At 55.6% G+C, this 7,500-nt stretch overlaps 2 non-coding genes and 1 pseudogene across 2 annotated transcripts; all 3 read left to right on the top strand.

The window, feature by feature from the left end:
- The first annotated feature begins 4,697 nt into the window (after positions 1-4,697).
- Positions 4,698-6,507, top strand: LOC144425300 (small subunit ribosomal RNA). Its single transcript, XR_013477444.1, has one exon. It is a non-coding gene; the product is annotated as a small subunit ribosomal RNA (ribosomal RNA).
- Positions 6,508-6,805: 298 nt separating this feature from the next.
- On the top strand, positions 6,806-6,959 carry LOC144425351 (5.8S ribosomal RNA). Its single transcript, XR_013477492.1, has one exon. It is a non-coding gene; the product is annotated as a 5.8S ribosomal RNA (ribosomal RNA).
- Positions 6,960-7,247: 288 nt separating this feature from the next.
- The window catches only part of LOC144425358 (large subunit ribosomal RNA), a 3,695-nt pseudogene continuing 3,442 nt past the window's right edge, over positions 7,248-7,500 (top strand).

The following is a 7,500-nucleotide window of genomic DNA, read 5'->3' on the forward strand; positions in this document are numbered from 1 at the left end:
GGTGCGGGGCCGGTCGGAGCGCACCCTTTTCTCGGTGGCTGGCGGGCGAGAGAGTGCTGCGTCGTCGGCATCGGCGTCGAAAGAAGCCGAGCCAAAAAAAGTTAAAGTACAAACGTGCAAGCATACTAACCTAACCCTAGGTAAGGGATGTCAGAGCGAAAGACAGTAATTTCGAATGAGCCAAGAAAGAGCGGTGCGGGGCCGGTCGGAGCGCACCCTTTTCTCGGTGGCTGGCGGGCGAGAGAGTGCTGCGTCGCCGGCATCGGCGTCGAAAGAAGCCGAGCCAAAAAAAGTTAAAGTACAAACGTGCAAGCATACTAACCTAACCCTAGGTAAGGGATGTCAGAGCGAAAGACAGTAATTTCGAATGAGCCAAGAAAGAGCGGTGCGGGGCCGGTCGGAGCGCACCCTTTTCTCGGTGGCTGGCGGGCGAGAGAGTGCTGCGTCGCCGGCATCGGCGTCGAAAGAAGCCGAGCCAAAAAAAGTTAAAGTACAAACGTGCAAGCATACTAACCTAACCCTAGGTAAGGCATGTCAGAGCGAAAGACAGTAATTTCGAATGAGCCAAGAAAGAGCGGTGCGGGGCCGGTCGGAGCGCACCCTTTTCTCGGTGGCTGGCGGGCGAGAGAGTGCTGCGTCGCCGGCATCGGCGTCGAAAGAAGCCGAGCCAAAAAAAGTTAAAGTACAAACGTGCAAGCATACTAACCTAACCCTAGGTAAGGGATGTCAGAGCGAAAGACAGTAATTTCGAATGAGCCAAGAAAGAGCGGTGCGGGGCCGGTCGGAGCGCACCCTTTTCTCGGTGGCTGGCGGGCGAGAGAGTGCTGCGTCGCCGGCATCGGCGTCGAAAGAAACCGAGCCAAAAAAAGTTAAAGTACAAACGTGCAAGCATACTAACCTAACCCTAGGTAAGGGATGTCAGAGCGAAAGACAGTAATTTCGAATGAGCCAAGAAAGAGCGGTGCGGGGCCGGTCGGAGCGCACCCTTTTCTCGGTGGCTGGCGGGCGAGAGAGTGCTGCGTCGTCGGCATCGGCGTCGAAAGAAGCCGAGCCAAAAAAAGTTAAAGTACAAACGTGCAAGCATACTAACCTAACCCTAGGTAAGGGATGTCAGAGCGAAAGACAGTAATTTCGAATGAGCCAAGAAAGAGCGGTGCGGGGCCGGTCGGAGCGCACCCTTTTCTCGGTGGCTGGCGGGCGAGAGAGTGCTGCGTCGCCGGCATCGGCGTCGAAAGAAGCCGAGCCAAAAAAAGTTAAAGTACAAACGTGCAAGCATACTAACCTAACCCTAGGTAAGGGATGTCAGAGCGAAAGACAGTAATTTCGAATGAGCCAAGAAAGAGCGGTGCTGGGCCGTTCGGAGCGCACCCTTTTCTCGGTGGCTGGCGGGCGAGAGAGTGCTGCGTCGCCGGCATCGGCGTCGAAAGAAGCCGAGCCAAAAAAAGTTAAAGTACAAACGTGCAAGCATACTAACCTAACCCTAGGTAAGGCATGTCAGAGCGAAAGACAGTAATTTCGAATGAGCCAAGAAAGAGCGGTGCGGGGCCGGTCGGAGCGCACCCTTTTCTCGGTGGCTGGCGGGCGAGAGAGTGCTGCGTCGCCGGCATCGGCGTCGAAAGAAGCCGAGCCAAAAAAAGTTAAAGTACAAACGTGCAAGCATACTAACCTAACCCTAGGTAAGGCATGTCAGAGCGAAAGACAGTAATTTCGAATGAGCCAAGAAAGAGCGGTGCGGGGCCGGTCGGAGCGCACCCTTTTCTCGGTGGCTGGCGGGCGAGAGAGTGCTGCGTCGTCGGCATCGGCGTCGAAAGAAGCCGAGCCGAAAAAAGTTAAAGTACAAACGTGCAAGCATACTAACCTAACCCTAGGTAAGGCATGTCAGAGCGAAAGACAGTAATTTCGAATGAGCCAAGAAAGAGCGGTGCGGGGCCGGTCGGAGCGCACCCTTTTCTCGGTGGCTGGCGGGCGAGAGAGTGCTGCGTCGCCGGCATCGGCGTCGAAAGAAGCCGAGCCAAAAAAAGTAAAAGTACAAACGTGCAAGCATACTAACCTAACCCTAGGTAAGGGATGTCAGAGCGAAAGACAGTAATTTCGAATGAGCCAAGAAAGAGCGGTGCGGGGCCGGTCGGAGCGCACCCTTTTCTCGGTGGCTGGCGGGCGAGAGAGTGCTGCGTCGTCGGCATCGGCGTCGAAAGAAGCCGAGCCAAAAAAAGTTAAAGTACAAACGTGCAAGCATACTAACCTAACCCTAGGTAAGGGATGTCAGAGCGAAAGACAGTAATTTCGAATGAGCCAAGAAAGAGCGGTGCGGGGCCGGTCGGAGCGCACCCTTTTCTCGGTGGCTGGCGGGCGAGAGAGTGCTGCGTCGCCGGCATCGGCGTCGAAAGAAGCCGAGCCAAAAAAAGTTAAAGTACAAACGTGCAAGCATACTAACCTAACCCTAGGTAAGGGATGTCAGAGCGAAAGACAGTAATTTCGAATGAGCCAAGAAAGAGCGGTGCGGGGCCGGTCGGAGCGCACCCTTTTCTCGGTGGCTGGCGGGCGAGAGAGTGCTGCGTCGCCGGCATCGGCGTCGAAAGAAGCCGAGCCAAAAAAAGTTAAAGTACAAACGTGCAAGCATACTAACCTAACCCTAGGTAAGGCATGTCAGAGCGAAAGACAGTAATTTCGAATGAGCCAAGAAAGAGCGGTGCGGGGCCGGTCGGAGCGCACCCTTTTCTCGGTGGCTGGCGGGCGAGAGAGTGCTGCGTCGCCGGCATCGGCGTCGAAAGAAGCCGAGCCAAAAAAAGTTAAAGTACAAACGTGCAAGCATACTAACCTAACCCTAGGTAAGGGATGTCAGAGCGAAAGACAGTAATTTCGAATGAGCCAAGAAAGAGCGGTGCGGGGCCGGTCGGAGCGCACCCTTTTCTCGGTGGCTGGCGGGCGAGAGAGTGCTGCGTCGCCGGCATCGGCGTCGAAAGAAGCCGAGCCAAAAAAAGTTAAAGTACAAACGTGCAAGCATACTAACCTAACCCTAGGTAAGGGATGTCAGAGCGAAAGACAGTAATTTCGAATGAGCCAAGAAAGAGCGGTGCGGGGCCGGTCGGAGCGCACCCTTTTCTCGGTGGCTGGCGGGCGAGAGAGTGCTGCGTCGTCGGCATCGGCGTCGAAAGAAGCCGAGCCAAAAAAAGTTAAAGTACAAACGTGCAAGCATACTAACCTAACCCTAGGTAAGGGATGTCAGAGCGAAAGACAGTAATTTCGAATGAGCCAAGAAAGAGCGGTGCGGGGCCGGTCGGAGCGCACCCTTTTCTCGGTGGCTGGCGGGCGAGAGAGTGCTGCGTCACCGGCATCGGCGTCGAAAGAAGCCGAGCCAAAAAAAGTTAAAGTACAAACGTGCAAGCATACTAACCTAACCCTAGGTAAGGGATGTCAGAGCGAAAGACAGTAATTTCGAATGAGCCAAGAAAGAGCGGTGCTGGGCCGGTCGGAGCGCACCCTTTTCTCGGTGGCTGGCGGGCGAGAGAGTGCTGCGTCGCCGGCATCGGCGTCGAAAGAAGCCGAGCCGAAAAAAGTTAAAGTACAAACGTGCAAGCATACTAACCTAACCCTAGGTAAGGCATGTCAGAGCGAAAGACAGTAATTTCGAATGAGCCAAGAAAGAGCGGTGCGGGGCCGGTCGGAGCGCACCCTTTTCTCGGTGGCTGGCGGGCGAGAGAGTGCTGCGTCGCCGGCATCGGCGTCGAAAGAAGCCGAGCCAAAAAAAGTTAAAGTACAAACGTGCAAGCATACCAACCTAACCCTAGGTAAGGGATGTCAGAGCGAAAGACAGTAATTTCGAATGAGCCAAGAAAGAGCGGTGCGGGGCCGGTCGGAGCGCACCCTTTTCTCGGTGGCTGGCGGGCGAGAGAGTGCTGCGTCGTCGGCATCGGCGTCGAAAGAAGCCGAGCCAAAAAAAGTTAAAGTACAAACGTGCAAGCATACTAACCTAACCCTAGGTAAGGGATGTCAGAGCGAAAGACAGTAATTTCGAATGAGCCAAGAAAGAGCGGTGCGGGGCCGGTCGGAGCGCACCCTTTTCTCGGTGGCTGGCGGGCGAGAGAGTGCTGCGTCGTCGGCATCGGCGTCGAAAGAAGCCGAGCCAAAAAAAGTTAAAGTACAAACGTGCAAGCATACTAACCTAACCCTAGGTAAGGGATGTCAGAGCGAAAGACAGTAATTTCGAATGAGCCAAGAAAGAGCGGTGCGGGGCCGGTCGGAGCGCACCCTTTTCTCGGTGGCTGGCGGGCGAGAGATTGCTGCGTCGCCGGCATCGGCGTCGAAAGAAGCCGAGCCAAAAAAAGTTAAAGTACAAACGCGATGCTAATGAGCGAGCCGTTGTCTCGACTAATATGTAGGGGGCGTTCGATCGAGCGTCTGGCTTGAGCGCTTGTCGGCCTAGCAGAACGGTCGCATTGTTATGCCCGGGTTTTAGGCACCGCTGCAGGCGGCCGGCAGAGCTCTTGTTTGTGCGAAACTGAATGGATCGAGCCCGAGAGAGGGCGAGCAAAGAAAAAACGCAAATCGCTCCGCCTGGCACTGCCGGCGAGAGCGTGGACGTCGCGGCCAGCGACTGTCGAAGCTGAGTACGGCCGCAGGCGATCGCCTCGGTCTTAAACGAATGCGACGAGCACGCGCCGGGCGGCCCAGCAAGGGCCGAGCGCAGCTGTCGCAGCTATCTGGTTGATCCTGCCAGTAGTGATATGCTTGTCTCAAAGATTAAGCCATGCAGGTGCAAGTACGAGTTCTCGTAAAGCGAAACTGCGAATGGCTCATTAAATCAGTCTTGGTTTATTTGGTCTCGTAAGCGAAGTGGATAACTGTGGTAATTCTAGAGCTAATACATGCATTAAGCGCCGACTTCGGGAGGCGCGCTTTTATCAGATCAAAACCGACCGGGTTCGTCCTGTGACGTTTGATGACTCTGGATAACCACGCGGATCGTACGGTCTCTGCACCGACGACGTATCATTCAAGTGTCTGCCCTATCAACTGTCGAAGGTACGCTACGTGCCTACCTTTGTGATAACGGGTAACGGGGAATCAGGGTTCGATTCCGGAGAGGGAGCCTGAGAAACGGCTACCACATCCAAGGAAGGCAGCAGGCGCGCAAATTACCCATTCCCGACACGGGGAGGTAGTGACGAAAAATAACAATACAGGACTCTAACGAGGCCCTGTAATTGGAATGAGTACATCCTAAAACTCTTAACGAGTATCCATTGGAGGGCAAGTCTGGTGCCAGCAGCCGCGGTAATTCCAGCTCCAACAGTGTATGCTAAAGTTGTTGCGGTTGAAAAGCTCGTAGTTGGATTTTGGGCGAGCGCCGCCGGTCCGTCGCAAGGCGTGTCACTGGTTGCGTTCGCCTCACCTTCGGTTCTCCGTCGGTGCTCTTGACTGAGTGTCGGCGGTGGCCGATAAGTTTACTTTGAAAAAATTAGAGTGTTCAAAGCAGGCTGTTCGCCTGCATAGTGTTGCATGGAATAATGGAATAGGACCTCGGTTCTATTTTGTTGGTTTTCGGAGCACGAGGTAATGATTAAGAGGGACAGACGGGGGCGTCCGTACTCTGCCGTTAGAGGTGAAATTCTTGGATCGGCGGAAGACGAACTACTGCGAAAGCATTCGCCAAGAATGTTTTCTTTAATCAAGAGCGAAAGTCAGAGGTTCGAAGACGATCAGATACCGTCCTAGTTCTGACTATAAACGATGCCAACTAGCGATCGGGAGGCGTTACCATGACGACCTTTCCGGCAGCTTCCGGGAAACCAAAGTCTTTGGGTTCCGGGGGAAGTATGGTTGCAAAGCTGAAACTTAAAGGAATTGACGGAAGGGCACCACCAGGAGTGGAGCCTGCGGCTTAATTTGACTCAACACGGGGAAACTCACCCGGCCCGGACACAGGTAGGATTGACAGATTGAGAGCTCTTTCTTGATTCTGTGGGTGGTGGTGCATGGCCGTTCTTAGTTGGTGGAGCGATTTGTCTGGTTAATTCCGATAACGAACGAGACTCTGGCATGCTAAATAGTTACGCGACCTTCTCGGTCGGCGTCTAACTTCTTAGAGGGACTAGTGGCGTTTAGCCACACGAGATTGAGCAATAACAGGTCTGTGATGCCCTTAGATGTCCGGGGCCGCACGCGCGCTACACTGAGTGAAGCAGCGAGTGTCTAACCTAGGCCGAAAGGTCCGGGTAACCCGTTGAACCTCATTCGTGATTGGGATAGGGACTTGCAATTGTTTCCCTTGAACGAGGAATTCCCAGTAAGCGCAAGTCATCAACTTGCGTTGATTACGTCCCTGCCCTTTGTACACACCGCCCGTCGCTACTACCGATTGAATGGTTTAGTGAGATCCTTGGATCGGCCCCGTCGCGGCTGGCAACGGCCGCGTCGGCGTGTCGAGAAGACGATCAAACTTGATCATTTAGAGGAAGTAAAAGTCGTAACAAGGTTTCCGTAGGTGAACCTGCGGAAGGATCATTACCGAAGGTGGTGGTAGGCCCCGGCCGACCGCGCACTGAATTGTCTTTGGGTGCCGCCGAGAGGGCGGCCGTCAATCGGGGTTCCGCCCCGTGCGACACGCGTAACACGTTGGCATAGCAAGGCAGCCGAGTGCGATGGTGGCTTCTGGGCACCGCGCTCGATGTGCCGCCGGCCCAGCCCGGCGGTCGCTCGGCGCCGTTTGTTGGTGTTTTTGTGCAGTTGTTGTCGGTGGTGGTTTTGTGGTCGATCCCACAGTGTGACGTCCGCGCGCTTCGGCGCCGGGCGAAACGTCGAGGACGACTCTTAACGGTGGATCACTCGGCTCGCGAGTCGATGAAGGACGCAGCCAAGTGCGAGAAGTAATGTGAATTGCAGAACACATTGAACGTCGACCTTCTGAACGCGAATTGCGGTCTCGGGTCAATCCCGGGACCGCGTCTGCCTCAGGGTCGCGTTCGTCCTCACCCGAGGGCCGTCGCCTGGCCTCTGCGAAGACGGCCGGGCGTCGCCCCAAGTTGAAGCGGTCGCCGAGCTTTCTCGGCGCGACCGCGTGTCCCGTACACCGCCGGCCCCTCGACGTGTTCAACTACGTTCGAGGGGCGGGTCCAGGTCGGTCGGTCCGGTCACGAGATCAAGACCGACCGTGGGCCAAGGCGGCGACGGTACGCGCTCGGTCGGCGCCGGCGGCGACGACTTGCGATGCCAGCGGGCCGTGTAAGAAGCGGCCCGCTTGACACATACGACCTGAGTTCAGGCGAGAGCACCCGCTGAATTTAAGCATATTATTAAGCGGAGGAAAAGAAACCAACAGGGATTCCCTGAGTAACGGCGAGTGAACCGGGAAGAGTCCAGCGTCGAATCTGCGCGCTTTTCGAGCGCGCCGAGTTGTGACGTACGGAAGTCCCAGTGCGGCTGACGGCGAGCGCCGGTGTCCTTCTGATCGAGGCCTCGTCCCACGGCGGGTGTTAGGCCCATAGGGGCGCTTGCCTTGGC

Source organism: Styela clava, chromosome 7, assembly GCF_964204865.1.
Source record: "Styela clava chromosome 7, kaStyClav1.hap1.2, whole genome shotgun sequence".
Classification (NCBI taxonomy): Eukaryota; Metazoa; Chordata; class Ascidiacea; order Stolidobranchia; family Styelidae; genus Styela; species Styela clava.